Here is a 20,090-nt window from a genome sequence, read left to right as displayed (position 1 = left end):
TTTATGTAGATGTTGCTAGCATCTCTTCAGCCACAGTGGTCTTAGGTCCCTATGCAGAAAGCTTGTTCTTCAGTTTATTTCGAACCTACTGGTGACAGATAATGCACATAATTCCCTGTGTGACAAAAAACAACATACCAGAGAAGCTGTGGCGTATAATGTGGAAAATGTCTCTTTCTAATGTGTAGAAATCCCCAATCCCACATGCTCAGCAGCATTAACAACCTGTGGTAGTCAGCTTATGTTTGTCAGCTCAATAAGCAGGCATTTGCAGACACTGTGGTTAAGCTGCTGCAACATTTATGACCTCTTGAGGGCAGAATAACTCCACAGTAAAAGAGAAAAATCAACATTTCAATCTCTTTCTAACTCACTTCTCTTTTTTACCCCTCTGCCTTCAACTGGCATCTTTCTTTCTTTCTTTCTTTCTTTCTTTCTTTCTTTCTTTCTTTCTTTCTTTCTTTCTTTCTTTCTTTTAACCTCTGCATTGCTCTCTCTCCCTCCCTCTCTGGTGTGCCAGCTAACAGTGTAACAAGCTTCACTGCTTTACCAATTCCATCAAAAAGCTATTTAACAAACCGCAGACCTGGGCAGCCGTGCCTGCGATGCCCCCGCTATACCTTTACACACACGCCTCCCCCAAGCACACACACCTCTTCCTCTTAGTGCCTTTAAATCTGTCAGCCTCTCGTTTTTCTATCGTTTCCATCCCAGTGCTCCTTTCCTTAGTATTCTCACTCTGTCTTTGTTTCTTGATTTCTCCTGCTGTGTTTTTTTTTCCTTTCCTTTGCTCCTCGATCTTAATCTCTTTCTGGTCTCTCTTTTCACATCCCCTTCTGTGTAACTCCATCTCTGTCGATTCACTCAATTTGAAACTGTTATCTGGAGAGGAATGAAACCTATGTTCTCCAGTTTTCTGTTAGTGGTCATATATAGATACTAATATGAATGCACAAGTTGAAAACAAAGGTGCAGCTCTTTATATACACAACTTTACTGACCACTCTGGTGGTCAGTAAGACATGGCCAATTTAAGATAACCAATTTACCTAATATGCATGTCTGGAAAAAGAACATTTGAACCTATTACTCTGGTTCTGGCCTCCTTACACTGGCTTTTAATTGAATTTAGAATCTATTTTAAAATCCTTTTACTGGTTTTTAAATTCTTAAATGCTCTGGCACCTGTGTATTTGTCCAATTTACTGAAGCCCTGCATCCCCCCAGTTCACTCTGGTCAGCTGAGCAGCTGTTGCTCTCAGTCACTAAATCAAGGCTGAAACTTAGAGGAGACCGAGCGTTCTCTAAAGTGGACCCGAAGCTTTGGAATGATCTTCCTCTTCACATTAGGCAATCTACATCAGTGGTGGCTTTTAAATCCAGATTAAAAACTGATTTTTATTCGTAACTGAAAGTGTTATTTTATTGTTATTTATTTATTGTATCTATTATTCTTATTGTATTTTTATATTTCTGCTGTACAGCACTTTGGTCGGCCATGTGTTGTTTTTAAAGTGCTATATAAATAAATCATGGTATGGTATGGTTTTTGTACTTTTTGTGGAAGGAAACCAGAGCACCCATGTAGACACAGAGAGGATATCCAAACACCATAAAAATGGCCCAATGACCAGGAGATGTTAACCATTAAATATCACGTACAGCACTACAACAAGCTGTGTGTGTACATGGGTGGCTGTCCCATATTCCACTGAATGTTTGGCCCATTTCTGAGTTTTTCTATGGGCAACATCTGGACTTCATTGAGAGCCTTGAGTCATGAGGAGTCTGGCTGCCTCAATTCAGCTACAGATCCACCTTTTATGTGTCAAATATAAGGTGTATGTTGCATTCTTTGACACGTCTGGCACATGCAACACTTACCCTAACCCAGGGCTAGCCTACTTCATGGCTTTTCAGCATGACTGAAAACCTGCAGTTCCTGGAGTGGCCTTTTGAGGATGGCATCCATAGTTTCCCATGTTCCATATTTTTAACAGCATTAAAAAATATGGAATAAAAACCAGGTTTGGGGCAAATGGACATTTTCCTAATTCATTACAGTGCTTGTAATTTATATTTACTTTTAAATTGGATTACTTGATGAAAGCTCTGACCTACTGTGTAATCTAGACAAGAAGTCTGTGTGACAAAAGGTTTTTGTGACATTTTTGATGAGTGAAGCGAGTATTTTATTGTTAATTACTTAGGACTATGGGTTGGTTTACTTCTGAGGGGGGGGGAGACGTAAGGAGGGACACCATCTGGGAATTTTTTTTTGAGTGCCACGGACCTGCGATTTTTTATGTTTTCATGTTCTTTTGTTTTTTTTGTTTGTTTTTTTTTTTTTTTTTTTTTTTTTTTTTCTCTTTTCTCGTGTTTGGTTTTGTTGTTGGTTTTGATGGTATGGTACCAACTGTCCTGTATAGACCTAATTTTTGGATCATTGGGTTGTCTCATGTTACTGGCTCTAAGAGTTGTTATATGGGTAAATGGGATATTCCTCTGGATAAATTTGTATAATAATTCGGCTCACATGGTGTTATGGAGTTATGTAAAATTGTGTCGTGGAATATAGCGGGTTGTCATAATGTTATTAAAAGGAAGAAAATCCTCACATATCTGAAACAGAAAAAGACTGATATAGCCCTGATTCAGGAGACCCATCTTGATGAGGCCGAATCATTAAAGCTTAAAAGAGACTGGGTGGCGCAAGTTTATTTTAGTGCATTTTCGGCTAGAAAAAGAGGGGTGGTCATATTGATTAGAAGAAACTTGGATTTTCAGGTCTTTAAGCATTATACAGACCAGGAGGGTAGATGGGTGGTTTTGGATGCATGTTTACAGGGGCGGAAAATGACATTGGTCAATATATATGCTCCTAATTCTCCTCAGCCACAATTTTTTCATGAAGTCTGTAACATGGTGCGGACTATAGGTAACATACACATTGTAATTGGGGGAGATTTTAACCGGGTCAGGGATGTCTTATTGGATAAATCTTCTTGTACTGGACTAAGCAAGGACCCAACAAACGCTGCGGTGGACGTGATGTCAGAGGAACTGAGTCTAGTAGATATATGGAGACTTCTTCATCCTCAAGAAAGAGATTATACCTTTTTTTCGCATCCTCACTCAACCTACTCCAGGATAGATTACTTTTTGGTGTCCCGTTCTTTGGCAAGTCAAACTATTGGGTCCTCTATTGGTAACATTGCTATATCGGATCATGCTCCCATTGACCTTGTTCTTACTGACACTGATAATATTAAACCGTCACCTAGGTGGCGCTTGAATAACTCAATACTGAAGAATAAGGGTCATTGCGAATGTATAAGGGAAATGATAAAGGAGTTTTGGTTGTACAATGAGGGCTCTATTGACGACGTTGGAATGACCTGGGATGCTTTTAAGGCCTATTTGAGGGGGCGCCTTATTCAATATTGCTCCTTGATTAAAAAAGCTGAGAGGGATAAGCTGATGAAGTTGGAACAGGATATCAAGGAGCTTGAAAAACAACATATGTTGCTCCCAGAGAGGGACTTATGGAACAAATTAATTAAATTTAAATTTGAGATGAATAGCATATTGGAGAAAAAAGTGGAATATGCAATGTTTTGTCTAAATCAGAAGTACTTTGAACAAGGGGAGAGAACAGGTAAAATGTTGGCACACAGGGTTAAGCAGATAAAATCTAGTAACCTTATACCATCTATTTTTGATCCTAGTAATAATAATAAGTTGACTACTAGTAAAAAAGAAATAAATGATATTTTTACTAAATATTATCAGGAGCTGTACACTTCTAATGGACTGGTGGAGGAACAGAGGCTGTCAGATTTCTTCTCTTCTATTAAAATTCCCAGCCTGTCGGAAGATCAAAGAAGTATATTAGAAGGTAAGATTACATTAATTGAAGTTAAGCAGGCAATCGGCAGCCTTAGAGTGGGTAAATCTCCAGGTAATGATGGATTTCCATCAGATTTTTATAAGGTGTTTGTGGACGAACTAGCTCCAAGACTATTGTCGGTATATCAAGATGCGTTTCAAAGAGGGAGACTACCGTTTAGTATGCGATCGGCAGTGATCACGTTATTACATAAAAAAGGGAAAGACCCACAGCATTGTGGGAATTATCGCCCAATTTCATTAATTAATGTGGATGAAAAAATTATTTCTAAGATATTAGCTTTTAGGCTTGAAAAAGTTCTTCCGTATTTGGTGCATAGGGATCAGGTCGGTTTTGTGAAAAATAGAAGCTCTGCGGATAATCTACGTAGGATATTGCATATACTCTGGAAGAGCAGGACTAAGCTAGACCCTGTCGTTGCCTTCTCTTTGGACGCAGAGAAAGCTTTTGATAAAGTTGAGTATCCTTTTCTGTTTCATACCTTGAAGAGATTTGGTTTCGGTCCCTTTTTTAGGCAGTGGATTCAGGTGGTATACACAGATCCAATGGCTACAGTTATTACCAATGGGATAATGTCACCCTCATTTTCGTTAAGTCGGGGTACTAGACAAGGTTCACCCTTATCACCTCTCATTTTTGCTCTGTTTTTGGAGCCTTTAGCCATAGCTTTACGTGAATGTAAGAAAATTAGAGGGGTGGATTTGGGTCAAGAAGAACATAAAACTTTTTTGTATGCAGATGATATTTTACTGATTTCAACTAACCCAGAACAGGCCGTTCCTGCAATTTCCTCAATTATTGATTCTTTCTCTGTAATCTCTGGATACACTATAAATTGGTCTAAGTCTGAAGCTATGCCTATTTCTAAATTGTGTCCGCCTGTTATGAGGAGTTCATGGCATTTCAAGTGGATGCCCGAGGGTCTGACTTATTTGGGGATTAAATTGACCCCTGGTTTAGACAACATAATGAAAGTAAATATTTCCCCAGTGATTCAAAACATCCGTTCGCTGTTGCAGAATTGGGTTAAAATAAATCTGTCCCTTTTGGGCAGAATTAATTTGGTGAAGATGATTATTGCCCCTAAACTTCAGTACTTTCTTCACATGTTACCGATAGCAGTCCCACATAATTTGCTAAAGCTTTATAATACATGTGTAGAGGGTTTTGTGTGGGCAGGTAAAAAGCCATTGTTCAATCGGTCTAAATTATATGCTGCTAAAGAGAGTGGTGGGTTGGCATTGTCTAAGATGGTCTGGTATCATTATGCTTTCTCCCTCTCTCAGTTAGTTAAGATACATAATTCCTCTACTGATAAGCCATCATGGGTTGGGATTGAGGAAAGTCTTGTGGCCCCTTCGTCTTTAGAGGCCTTCCTTACTCAGAAGGGAAGGCCAGTACCGTTTAAAGATCCAGTACTGTCTTTCATGCAAGAGACCTGGCTTAGAGCTCACCAATATACCAACAGCAGCCCTTATCTCACCGCTAGAGCCTCTATTTGGTATAATAAGAAAGTATTAATAGGTAAGAAACCGGTCTGGTGGGAGGCCTGGGCTAGGACAGGTATTAATCAGATGGGGGACCTATTTGGGCAGACTGGCATGAAATCGTTTGCAGAAATCAGACGAGAATTCAATTTGGATCCAAGGGAAATTTGGAGGTTTTTTCAAATAAGACATTGTATTAAAGCCATTTTGAAAAATAATCTAGACCCTCCATCTAGTGTTCAGAAGATGTTTGCAACCCCTGACAATAACAGAATCAGGGCATCTAAATTTTATGGGAGCTTCAGAGAGGCACACGCTCCCAGTTTGGGGGGACTGAGGCGGTGTTGGGAGAAAGATCTGGGTATCCAGATCTCAGAGGACAGTTGGAAGATGCTGATCTCATCATGGTATGTCTGCTCACCTGAAACACAGTCTCAACTTATCCAGTACAAGTTGCTTCACAGAAACTATTGGACACCCAGTAAATTAGTCAGGTTGAAGCTCGCAGATAAGGACATTTGTTGGAAATGTCAGCAGGAAGTCGGGACTCTAGTTCATATGTTGTATACATGTCGGAAAAATGATTATTTGTGGGATGGGATCATCAACTTGGTGAATGATATTTTTAAACTTAATCTTTCTAAATCTCCAGCTATATGCGTCCTGGGCCTACTACCTGACGATAACACTCTCTCAAAAAAACAGAGATTGTGGATGCGTCTGGCTTTTATAACTGGTTGCAGGGTAATTCTTAGGCATTGGAAGTCATCCAGCCCCTGTTCTTTCAAGGAATGGACCGAACAAATGTCTAGGATGGCATCATATGAACGGGTTATGTATAGAATGAAGGGAAGAGAAGATATTTTTGAGCAGGTCTGGGGTCCCTTTTTGCGGTACATTGACAATGTCTCTTAGACATTATGATAAATGGTCTCTTAGAGGGATATTTCATGTGTCATTGGTATTTTGGTTGTTGTCTTTTTTTTTTTTTTTTTTTGCACCAGGGGGTTTTACCCTTATTCGTTTTTGTTTTTGCTGATGTTCTCCAGGAGGCGGTGTATTATTTTGTTTCTCCTGGGTTTTATTTATTTTATTTATTTATTTATTTATGTAAATTTTTTTTTTTTTTTTTTTTTTTTTTTTGGTGTGTTGTTTGTTTGCTTGTCTTAGTTTGTTTGTTTGTTTAGAAATGGACAGAGAACTGACAGTATGATTATTGCAGTTGTATATTTATTTATTAATGTTTCTGTCCATCCAAAAATATTAATAAAAAAAAAAAAAAAAAAAAAGGACTAATTAGCAACCTGACAATAAGGGGTTTCTCTTTTATATATAGTCTGTGCTTTGGCTTCACTATAGTAGGATTCTTGTAAAAATAAATTACTTTTATGAAAATAATATTTTTATTTTTACATATTCATTTAATTTTCATGTCAAGTCGGTCTACCCAACCCATGGGCACAAAATGTCAACCCATCCAGCCACAGACTGTGGCCCAATTTCACATGAAAACCATGGACCTGGCAACCCTGTCCTGTGCCAACATTCACCTGGAAGCACAATTAAATGGTGCCGCAGTTTGACTCTCAAGGCAGCCAGGTCATGTTGGCCTGGCTGATCATTATCTCTCTTTCTTTTAGTCACTGAAGTCAGGATGAATGTCTCTGTTTGTTAAAAGCGCGCGCGCATGCACACACACACACACACACACACACACACACACACACACACACACACACAGACACCGACAACAGACAGGTACAGAGACTCCTGAAAAACACAATAAAGGATTAAAAACATATTGATTAGAGAAAAGATGCTTTAAAAATAAAACATCAGTAGTATAAAACAATATAATATAATGATTTTATAGTAATAGTACAATATTATGGTTCTCATTCTGCTGGCCTGAATGACCAGTGGAAAACATGGAGTGAAAACACACTTCATAGGATGAATATGATTTATTTGGGCAAAATAAGAATAAAATACAAACAAGAGTTTGCTGATCCTAATACGCTAACCCTTTTTGTCACTAATTTTAAACTTGGATACTTTTTATTGTTAATGCTTGGTACAAATTGTTGGGCTTGGGTACTAAATGCTTCTTGGCAGCAGAAGAGGTGCATGAGAGAAAAGGTTTGACAACTACTGCCTTAAAGGAACAAACTGTTTTCCCCCTGTGTCTCCAATTCATCTTCCACCAACCGCCCCTAGATTGGGTTTTATGTGTGTATATATATATATATATATATATATATATATATATATATATATATATATATATATATATAAAATCCACAACACTTTTTCCAGTTTAAAAAAATGAAATATAAAGTTCACAGATTAAAAAAACAAAACAAAAACTAACTGCATGTATATATATATATATTTTTTTTCTTCATTGTATTTGTTGATTTATTTTTTTTCTTGACATGTGAGCTCTGCTTTTTCTCTTACTGAAGCTGCATGGTGCTAACATGCAGCCAGCAGTATGAGCCTCAGGCGCTTCTGTCGTTTGTTTTCGAATCCATTTTTCTCACTCAAGAGGTTACAAAGGTGGCCAGAATCAGCTGGTCAATCTGGTCAGCAATACACTTTCCATGTCACTTATCAAATGAAGAGAAATGACAGAAAATCATAAAACATGAGATGTAAAGAGGAATCATTTTCTTCCATCAAAACCTTAATTTCAGTAGCATTTCCCAACTTCTCTGAAATATTTCTGGCTGTAGAAGATTGTGCAGCATGCCCTCCTGCAGACTTTTTGTTTTATTTCCAACTTTTTACCCATTTTCTTATAGCTTTGGGTGCAGTTTAAGTTCACATTAATCTTAAAGGGATCCAATTGTTGGGGTGACTCTTTGGGTACCAGTCATTACTCAGCAGTGCTCTGTGCTGCGAACATTTTGTTCCTGATAGCGTTGGGTGACACCACAACCAGCAAATCTTTTCGTGATCACAGTGAGCGGTGACAAGCCATTTGGGGCACCTGGGGGACGGCCACACCTGCTGGAACAAGGGAAAAAGTGTTGAAGTGTTGAAATTAATATATGTCTGGATAAATGTGCATCATAAAATACTTGGCTACTGTTGACATTTTGTACTATTTCATCACTTAAGGCCAGTGAATGGTAGAATATTAAAAAAAGCCTAAATTTTGCAGTAGATTGTTTAATTACTTTCATCTTGGGAAGATTTAACTATTTGTTGAACCACCCCAGGTTGTAGAGCTGGCTCTGCTCTGGAGTTGTAGCAGGGTGTCAACTTGTCAGCCAACTGCTCATTGCCATTGTAGAAGCATTGCAGAATCATACCAGCTAAATGCAAATTAAAAATGAAATTAGATGACAAACCTGTTATCTTTTATCCAAACCTCTTTTTTTGATAGAAAAACTCAGAAGTAGTCAAATTCAATGATCTGACACCTAAAATCTCCTGCTGTGCATTATACACCACCATCAAAGTTTGTGTTTTAGTTTTGGTGAGTGAAACGTTTGAATCTTATTAGTGTCTTACTTAACACTGACTATCAGATAACTTACCGCTCCACTGTGGCCACTTCTGGCTCCAAAAAAACAACAACTTGGTGATGGCTCCACCCACATGGGAAACAACTTGAGCTAAGAAGAAAGTAAATGATATTTAGCGACTTCAAATTAGTGCTGGCAACACACAATGTTAAACTCTTCTCAGTGGAAACACTTAAAATGAGCCAGGTTATTACTTAGAGATGCCTCTAAGTTTGCAATGTGCTCTTTGTGCAGAAAACAGTACCATATTATAAACAGCACTGGATTATAAGGCGCATTAAGTGAAACAAAATCAGATAAGTCAAACTTTACTCAAATCATTCTTCTTGCTTCCTCCACTTCAATACCATTGATTCATTAATGCTGAATTCTCTCGCAGCTGCTCTATTCCTGTGTTGTTGCAGTATATTAATGACTAACCTCATATTGTGGATGGATTATCTCAGTTGTTCTCCTGACTGAAGTTTGGTCCGTTTGCAGCATCCTGCCATGCGATTTTTTTTGTCCATAACCATCGGGAACCCTCACATTAACTTTTATCAAGTGGAAAAAAGTTAGCGTTCATCTTCCAGCTTCACTGTTTATGTTAAGCTAACATATCTGTGTCGCTAGCGATCATGTAGCACATCGTTTTATACCAGCTAGTCCAACTTCAGTAACCCTACAGACATCACTGCTGTTTAGTTTTCTGTCTTCATTCATGTTGGAAGTGATAGTTGAGCTGTACGTTTAAATTTTTTCAGAAATCTCAGTCAGAACATGGTATATCATGTTTAGGTGGAAACTAGCGAGCTAACTTCCTGCTAACTGTTACATTTAATAAATTTTGTTTTCATGGATGCCTGGATGTTACACTTCATTGTTACGCTTGGTAAAGTAGCAACGCTGATCACTTTATTAGATGAAAGAATTTAGACAGTTTTTAACTCTCAGTGATGCTGTAGTGTTCGTTTGACTTTGAGGCCTGAAGTGGACGGAGTACCCAGGTTACTCCGCGAGGCTCCTGACTACGGTAAGCGTAATGTTCCAACAATCTATCAAGCAGTGCGGCTTTGTAGCTTACCAAAGTCGTACTAAAACATTTTTTGACACATTTTTGAGCGCTGTGTATCACATAAAATCTGTTCGAGGTCAGTAAGCACAACCCGAATTCATACATAAGGTGCAACGGATTATAAGGCGCACTGTCGATTTTTGAGAAAATTAAACGATTCTAAGTGCACCTGATAGTGCAGAAAAACAGTAGGTATCAGGTAGGGCTTATTGCATGTTTCCCTACTGCAACATGGCTTGACTGGCAGTTTGCCAAGCACTCTTGATGTCTTCTATTCAAAGATGCGTAGCTCAAAAACAAACTATGTAGAACTTGACCAGAGCAGTTGTTGTCAATTTCTTTGGCTTTTTAAATTACTTCACACACACATGCATATGGTTCAGTTTAGGTGTTTTAAGCAGATGATGACTTCTCTCTGAAGAGGTCTTGGTTGTTTGGATGTTTCATCCCTGGCATATAACTCCCTTCATGTTCTTGTGATGGTCAGAAGGTGTTGTTCAGCAGGAAGCCTGAGATTGTGCTGAGACAAGGGGGAAATGTCAGGGGCATGGACAGTCTGGACATTCTGGCTGACAGCAGGGCGCAGTCTGTTTTTGCTACCCGTCATATCCCTTCTCATTTTCCTCTTTCTCCTTTCCTCTCCTCGCTTCCATCTTATATCTTTAACTTTCATATTAAATCTCTGTCTCCTTCATTCTTTTTGCTTCCCTCTCTATTCCTCTATCTTTCGCTTTCTCGCCTACAGTGCTGGCTTGAACTAAGCAGCACTGACAGTAATAGACATTGAATTACAATTAATTCTGCCTCACTCGATTTGCCAATAGTCATCTTGCTGAGAATAGAGGAGGAAGGGAAAGAAGAAAAGATGAGATAAAGGTTGAGTGAAATTAGAGTGATTAGAGCAAGAGGAAAATAAAGAAGAAGCAGTTATGCCTTTGATAGCATTTCCATGTCATATTTTACAATGTTGTATTAGTGTTTGTTTATTTGTTGCAGTCATATCGCAATCACGCCCATTGAATTTGACAGATAAAGAAGAGAAAAAAAAACTAAGGGAGGGAGGAGAGGACAACAAGGGAGCACAACAGAAAAACTGCAACAGTTTAAAGGGAATTGAGTGTTTTATTGTCATTTTGTGAGTGTGATGGAGCGAAACACAGAAACAGTGTTATTTCTGGAGATAACAGAGATAGATGATGTAAGTTAAACTGACAGTGAGATTTAGAGAGACACTGAAACATGGGGATGAAGATGTAACAGCTCTCTCCTCGCAGCAAGCTGGACTCCACCTGGCAAGGTGACATGGGTAATTTCTTAAATCCCAACAAACCAGCTGTGCACAAGCCAGTGCACAGCTGGTAATCAAAGAGCAGATCTAAAATAAAATAAAAAAAAAAATAATAAAAAAACACAGTGGCAGTTAGCAGGCACAGGAAGATGAAGGAGAGGAAGAGAAGTATGAGAAATGAGAGCTCATCCTTGGTGGTCAGTCTTTTTCCAGTGAGCTAGCGCTTTCCTGTGGATGAAAGCTTTGGCTTGAGCAGAGAAGCACAGCGCTCTGCCCGTGGATGTCGAATTCGAAGCTTTAAACAGGTGGCACACTACTAGCTGGCATTTGGAGAGCTGCGCTGCAGGGCAGCATTTGCAGGCTTTTGCATTTCTGCGCTCCAGGCAGACTTTCCTGGGATGGCGATGGGCTTTTTCCTGGAAGTTGCATTTTCTCCTTTTTCAGTTGCTCTTTTCTGCTCTCTTCTGTTTTTATTCCAGGATGACAGCAAACCCTGCTCTATCCTCACTCTCAGTTTCACTAGTGTCTATAATGGGACATTTGTCAAATCATGCAGTGAATCACAGAGCAGAACAGGCTACTGGGCTCAAATACAACCACTTTGTTCTCTTGTGTTATCGTCAGCTTTTTCTGCTCGGCCGAAAAAAAATAATAAAAAGAAGACCATTCTCTACAAAAATGGGCTTTTGTGGGTTTATTTGTGGATGTGCATTCAACATGTCATCCGAATTCAGGAGTACACTGGTTTTTATTCAAATCGGTAACTACAGCAGCTTGTTCCCTTGATCAGTGGACATTCACCTGCAAAAGGAAGTAAACCATGAAATCGCCTGCTGGGGTGTATGGATGAAATGCATACATTCAGCGTCTTGATTTTTCTTAACCGACACTACTTGTCTACCTGTGTTCTGTTATGCTGTGTTACAGCAGCAAGCTTTGCTAAACATGTGTTTGACCCAAGTACTTGTGTTTCAAGTACTTGGGTCAAATAAGGCCATCAAACATGCCTGACTCTGTGCGGTTCTTTATTTCTTATACAAATCACTGATTGCTCTTCTGATGCTGGAAATAAGGTTTATGAGAGCATTGGGGCTATAAACAGCACAGTAAAACTGCTGTAAACCAAAACAATCAAATGCAATTATCATTAAATGCATTGGATGTTTTATCAAAGTATAGCTAGAAGATAAAGTGAATATTGTACTAGTGAAAATGTTATGTGGTCAATAATTAGAATACTTATATTTTCATTATGGTACCTTTGGGAGCATTTTAACAGAATTATTGTAATATAGTGAAAGCTGGTATTTCAGGAGTGAAATTCTTGGATTTGTTAGTCTGTGACTTATTAATAATAATAATAATGGATTGCATTTATATAGCGCTTTTCGTGACCCCTCAAAACGCTTTACAATAGCACTATTCATTCACTCTCACATTCTATCTATCTATCTATCTATCTATCTATCTATCTCGCTCTCTCTCTCTCTCAAACCATTTCAGGTGATGACATCATGAAGCTCATTGAGAGAAGGCCAAGGGTTTACAGCACTGTCAACAAAGCAAAGGTTGGCTACTTTGAGGAATCTAAAATATAAGATACATTTAGAGTTATTTATCATTTTTTCTTTGCTACATAATTCCATATATCTTGCTTCATATATTTGATGTCTTCAGTTTGTATGTACAATGTAGAAAGTAGTAAAAATAAACAAAAACCATTAAATGAGATGTGTCCAAACCTTTGACTGTGAGTGTATACATAGTCGGTGAAACCTCTGTTATATACACAATGCTGACTAACTTTTCTCCATAATGAATAAAGGAATGCTCTTCTCTTTAAAGCCTTTTATTGGATGACAGAAAGGGATTCATGTTATGTGCTTTTAATGGACACAGCAGTCAACTTTGCTGCAGGATGCGCATTAAGAAAAGCAGCTGAGTGTTTGCATTTCCTCTTCTCCGAGGCCACACAGCTTTGCCCCTCTGTAAATGTAGTCATTTATTTATCTGTTTATGTTAGCATGAAAGCAAGTTAAACTAAACAGGAATAAAACAAGCAACACCACAAGAAAGTTTACAAGTTACATACCCTACAGCGGGGCTGCCCAATCCCGGTCCTCGAGAGCTACCGTCCTGCAGCTTTTAGATGCATCCCTACTCCAACACAGCTGAATCAAATGAATGGCTTGTTATCAGGCCTTTGCCAAACACGATGGCATGCTGAAGAGGTAATAAAACCATTTGATTCAGCTGTGTTGGAGTAGGGATGCATCTAAAAGCTGCAGGACGGTAGCTCTCGAGGACCGGGATTGGGCACCCCTGCCCTACAGGATAGTAGATATTGGAATAATTAAAATTTAGCTTAAAAAAGAAACAAAGGTAAAAAGGTATAAAAACTTCAAAAGATAACTTCATAAGATAAGATATATTTATCAGTGTTACTGTTTTTGTTCAGCTGCACATATCTTCCTGTATCCCACCTCTCAGTATGAAGTGACTGTATAGATTTTTAATGGTAAATCTTCATGAACCACAAGCTTACATGCAGCTAAATGAGTTCTGCAACACCTGATGATATCTGCACTTTAAAAAGAACCCCCTTCCTCCTGCACATCTGAATCCTCTAACATAAAGTGAAGGTGGTGACACTGCTTCTGATTTTTCTGATGAAACCTGCTGCAAGGTTACCTCGTGTGGAGCATCTCCGGTACCTCATCTATAAAACTTGACTGCCAATTAAACTGTTCTCTGGACTCCTAGTGGTAAAATCAGAATTTTAATGACTATCACATTACAATATTCACACAAAGTCACAATGTCTCTGTGTTGTGTGAGTTAAATGATGTCTGCAATTGCATCAGCTATATATATATATATATATATATATATATATATATATATATATATATATATATATATATATATATATATATATATCTTCTTCCACTCATCAACAGTCTAAGCAGAGAAGCCCAGACCAGACACTGAGGCGTTCCTACACCAGTCGAAAGAAATAATCTCTCCAGCATGTCCTGGGGCTGCCCCAGGGCCTCCCGGTGGGACACGTCTGGAACATCGAACCCGGAGACGCCCAGTAGGCATCCTTGTCAGATGCCCAAACCACCTCAACTGGCTCCTTGTTGTGGAGGAGCAGCGACTCTACTCTGAGACCCTCCCCGATGGCCATCAAATCTCTAAGGGAGAGGCCAGCTAGCCTTCAGAGAAAGCTCATTTCTGCCACTTGTATCCGTCATCTTGTTCTTTTGGTCATACCCAAAGCTTGTGACCATATGTAAGGGTGAGGACGTAGATCGACTGGTAAATCGAGAGCTTCGCTTTTACACTCAGCTCTCTCTTCTCTACACCGGACCGGTACAGCATCCACATCACTGCAGCAACAATCCGTCTGTCGATCTCCCGATCCCCTCTCCCCTCACTCGTGAACAAGACCCAAGATACTTAAACTCCTCCACTTGGGGAAGTAACTCGTCCCTGACCTGGAGGGGACACTCCACCCTTTTCTGGCTGAGGATCATGGCTTCAGTATTGGAGGTGCTGATTCCTCTCCTGCTTCACACTCAGATGCAAACCACTCCAGTGCTAGTTGGAAGCCACCGCATGAGAAAGCCAACAGAACCACATCATCCGTGAAAAGCAGACACGAGATTCTGAGATCGCCCAGGTGGAAGCCTTCGGCAGCTTGGCTATGCCTAGAAATCCTGTCCATAAAAATTATGAATAGAATCAGTGACAAAGGGCAGCCCTGGCAGAGTCCAACGCCCACTGGGAACAAGTCCAATTTATTGCTGGCTATGCGGACCAAGCTGTTGCAACGGTTGTATTAGGATAAAAAAAAAGTCACAGGGATCAAAATCTAGAGACCAAGGATGGGTGAGCATCTTTTGTTTATCAGTCCCCAAAGACAGAGCCACTATGTTTACACTGTATTGTATGGTTTTCAGTGCTATTCCTTATCCTTATCCAAGCCTTTGGGCTTAGTTTGGTCTCTGGATCCTATCCAGTGCCTCAGATTTTATGCACAGTGATAATCCTGGAAATAAAAGCTAGAAGTTGGTGCTTGATCTATATGCAAATCTGAGGTTCATAGTAAAAGTTGTCGAAGACAGCAAATAAAACATTCATGGTCTTGGTGGCTAAATTTAAATCAAATTTCAGTTTATGAGCAGAATCATGAAACTTCAGACCCTACATAGACTCACCAAAAAGATTGTTCAGGTCTCAACGACCTAAAACACATTTAGTAAATGTTGTAGAAGCTATAAACTCACTAGTAAACTGAGATAACTGATCAAGGTAACTGATCAAGGTAACTGATCAAGTAAGAAGTAAGGTAATGTTTTCACACTTTAATATAATCTTCTTCCTTCTTTCATTCCCATGTTTTATGCAGTTAGTGGAGTTTACCTCTGTTGTCCAATACAAAAAAGTATTTTTTTCTATTTGACAAAAATCTATTATCATGAAATAGTTCCATTTGTCATATAAAAATCATCGATTTACTTACATTTCCAAACTGCTTTCAAGGAGAGTTTTGTCTAAGAATTTATTTGTACCCATTTTGCTTCTAAAGTCTAACACTGTATTCACATTTACGGTTTTGACTTTGACTTTATTTACTAATTACACACTCCATTTCACCATTTAAACACTCACATTAAAAAATTAAATACATTAAAAAATGGTTGTTGAAAGTGAATTAAAGCACTGATGTCACAGGAATTCAAAACAAGCAAACACATCCTTATAAATGATTCAAGAGAACAAGTGTCTTTAACTTTTTTCATTTTTATCTACTTTCTATGATAAAATGTCAGCATTCAGAGAAAGCCATTATAGATTCTTTAATGCACTTCTGCTTGAAGACAATTTTCTGTCTGCCTCTGTCCTGCAAGACGTTTGAGTTCTCCCCCCTTTTACTGGTGGATTTATACTTGCAGATGCTATCTCTTTGTACTTAAATAAAAGTCAAATGGATAAAGTTCTGCAGGCCTTGTAGAAACCTGAAAGGCTCTGAGTACTGGCTCCTTTTATAAGCACAGCAGACAGCTTGAGTAATAAAAATTGTAGATTAAAGTGACTTCAAGTGAAGCCTTCACTCCTGGTTTCAAGCCATCATTGTGTTCCCACAGTCCAAGGTCCTCCCTGCTTTTTCTATTCTCTACTAAAATGGTTCTTATGCTATGGATCAGTAAACAAAATGGGTCATGGGCCAATAAATGGTCCCTGCATGGCAGGAATGGGACTATTCTTTCCACAGATTGCTCTGGGTGTTTGAGAAAAAATGTTCTCATTTAGTTGTGGAATCTTAAAACTACTGAAGCTAAACCAAAATGGTTTGGAAACCTTTTTACCTTTATACTTGAGAAATCACGTTACTCAGTCACCACAGCATGCAATGTGGCAGTGTAATCTAGCATGACTAATGTGAAGACTTTCGTTTTTAGTTTGAACCTTTATTACAGGTGGCAGCATTTTAGCAACGCTGGGGTCAGCATAAATATTGTCAATGGTCAATGGCAGAGTGTGGATGTTTTCTGAGATCTGAGATATGAATCTCTCAACTTTGTGTCCTTAGATCCTTAGAGAGCAGGCTTCCTAGCTACTTTTGTAGTTTAGCAATTCATCTGTAGAGTAGTAGGCCTCAGCTGCCATCATTAGCAAGCCGTTAAATCTCATCGTACAGCAAACACTGGACAAATGTTACTTTTGAAGTCTTGAATCCACAGTTGTACTTAATTTGCTAGCAACGAGCTGGTGAATTAGTAACCCAACAATGTACTTTATCCAAACCTCTGATTCACAAATATAACCAAGCAGATCGTTTTTTAAAGTTTAATAAACGGCTGTTAAATAAACAGCAAGTGAAAATAATCCATTATCTTCCAGGAAAGGAAGACCTAAGCTAGCATTAGCTCACCAGCTAGTGTTAGTGTTTTAGCAGAGAGCTCTTTTTTGTGCTGTGTGTTGCTCTTTGTTGTTGTTAATGAGTGTATGCTAATTCTTAATCAATTTTCTAACTTGGCAGGTTATATCCTGCTGTGGAGAGGCTACTGCTAATGGGACCGTATGCTCGGTCTGAAATCATCTTTAGGAGGGTGACAAATTTGATACATTTCATAGTAGAGTGGGGTTAGAGTTAGAGTGGGGCCTCATCTTTCCTCAGCCCTCAGCCTCAACACCGGCTCTCCACAAGGCTGTGTACTGAGTCCCCTACTGTACACTCTGTACACACATGACTGTGTTAGTACCCACCCAGACAACACAGTCATCAAGTTTGCAGATGATACCACTGTGGTGGGGCTCATCTCTGGGGGAGATGAGACGGGGTACAGAGCTGAAGTTCAGGGGCTTTCAGATTGGTGTGTAGATAACAACTTGGACCTCAATACAACCAAGACAAAAGAACTGGTAGTTGACTTCAGAAGGAAGAAATCTGAACTGCAGCCTGTCAGCATCAATGGCGAGTGTGTGGAAAGGGTCTCCAGTTTCAAGTTTCTGGGCGTGCACATAGACACAGACCTCCAATGGAGCTCTAACATCTGTGCAGTTTTAAAGAAGGCCCAACAGCATCTCCACTTTCTGAGAATCCTCAGAAAAATGGACCTGAAGAAGGAGCTGCTGACCGTCTTCTACCGCTGCTCCATTGAAAGTGTGCTGACATATTGCATCGGTGTGTGGTTCTCCAGCTGCACCACAGCACACAGAAAGGCACTTCAGGGAGTCATCAATATGGCCCAAAAAAAATTTGGACATCCTCTTTCCTCCCTGAAGGACCTGTACAGCACTCGCTTAAACACCCAGGACACCGGGTGTTTAAGCTGCTGCCGTCTGGCAGGAGGTTCAGGCTGCTGAGGTCCCGAACAAACAGACTCAAGGACAGCTTTTACAACAGGGCAATAGCCCTGATCAATGTAAATAGCTGACCTGACTGGCTACCTACCTGGACTTTTTGGGGGGGAGGTAACAATGTTTAAAACAATAACAATAATAATATTTATATTTCAAATTCAAATTCAAATTCAAAATTTTATTTGTCACGTACACAGTCATACACAGTACGATATGTAGTGAAATGCTTGGACAACTGCTCGTGACCTAAAGAAAACAAAAAAGGAAAAGGCTATGAATAAGATAGGAAATAAATATGAAAAATTAAAAAGGGTAAATTTAACTAGGAAGGAATAAAATATAAATTAAGGTTAAAAATGAAATAACTGTACAACACAAATTAGAATGAAGGGTAAATTTAACTGGGAAGAATAAGATAAAATATATAAATTAAAGTTGAAAATAAAATAACTGTACAACAAAATACACAATACACAATATAGAACTATATAAGAATGTATGAAGAAATCTAAATATAAATAAATATATACACAATAACAGCAGCTGTACAAGTATTAACCGGAAATGAAGAATATAGTGACCAGTGTTGTGCAAAACCAAAGTCCAGAAAGTCCAGTGTGTGTGTAAGAACTGTATGTGTGGGTCAGTACTGTGTGGTGGTGTGATTGAGAGACCGTATCGCCTGCGGGAAGAAGCTCCTCCTCAGTCTCTCTGTGTTGGTCTTCAGGGAGCGGAATCGCTTTCCTGACCTCAGCAGAGAGAACAGTCTGTTGTTGGGATGGCTGAGGTCCTTCACGATCTTCCTGGCCTTGGTCCAGCACCGCCTGCTGTAGATTGAGTGCAGGTCAGGGAGCTCGGAGCGGATGGTGCGCTCAGCTGACCGCACAACCCTCTCTAGAGCTCGTCTGTCCTGCATGGTGCTGTTCCCGAACCAGGTTAAGATGTTTCCCGCCAGGATGCTCTCCATGGTGCACGAGTAAAAGTTCCTGAGCACCTTGGAGGGCAGTTGGAAGTCTCTCAAGCGTCTGAGGTGGTAGAGACGCTGTCGGGCCTTTTTCACCACGGTGTTGATGTGACAGGACCATGACAGGTCCTGCGTGATGTGAACTCCGAGGTATTTGAAGCTGTCCACTCTCTCCACTGGGCACTCGTTGATGACGGGGGTCTGGTAGTTCCTCTCCTGCTTAGTGCTGAAGTCCACTATCAGCTCCTTTGTCTTACTGACGTTTAGAAGGTGCAATAACAAGGTGCAATAACAATTAATGTGCAATAATAACAGTGTGCAATACAAATACACTTATTCTTCTTTTTTATTACTAAGTTATTATACTGTGTTGTGTTGTTTGTGTTGCGTTGTGATGTGTCGTATTGGGTCGTGTTGTGTCATATGTAGTGCTGACGTAGGACAGTTTTCCAATTTCATTGTACTATGTATGACTGTGCAATGACAATAAATAGTTATCTTATCTTATCTTATTTCTAATGTCCAGATGAAAGTCAAGGGCCTGTCGGTGGTTTGTATTTTGACTGACTAGTGTGTAAATGCTAACTTTGTGAAAAAAGAGAGCCGAAGATGTAAGCTGAAATCCTTCCTTCCTGTTCAACCTGTGTAAGTTGATGCTTTTAAAAATTTCCAGTTTTGGAAAGATGTAGAAATTCAGGAATGGATGCTTCCCAAAGGTTTGATGTTGTTCCCCAGCTGCTTGTGTTGAACATACTCATGTCTTAAGGTCAGAAGAGTTAATATGATGCCTTCTTCAGTGACAAAAGTTGAGGTGGAATCTTTTCTAATTTCACAGTAGCTGTGCTGCATTTCAGTTTACTTGAAAAATGTGTTCATCAGTCTAGAATGAACAGGTTTGAGCTTAGAGCTCATTCGGGAGGGAGGGCACAGGAGACAGCTCAGCCCCCTGCTGTTTCCACTGATGTGTGGTGAATGAAAAGC

Source organism: Aulonocara stuartgranti (assembly GCF_965226115.1).
Source record: "Aulonocara stuartgranti genome assembly, chromosome: 13".
In the NCBI taxonomy this organism is placed as follows: domain Eukaryota; kingdom Metazoa; phylum Chordata; class Actinopteri; order Cichliformes; family Cichlidae; genus Aulonocara; species Aulonocara stuartgranti.
This window is presented reverse-complemented; position numbering follows the sequence as displayed.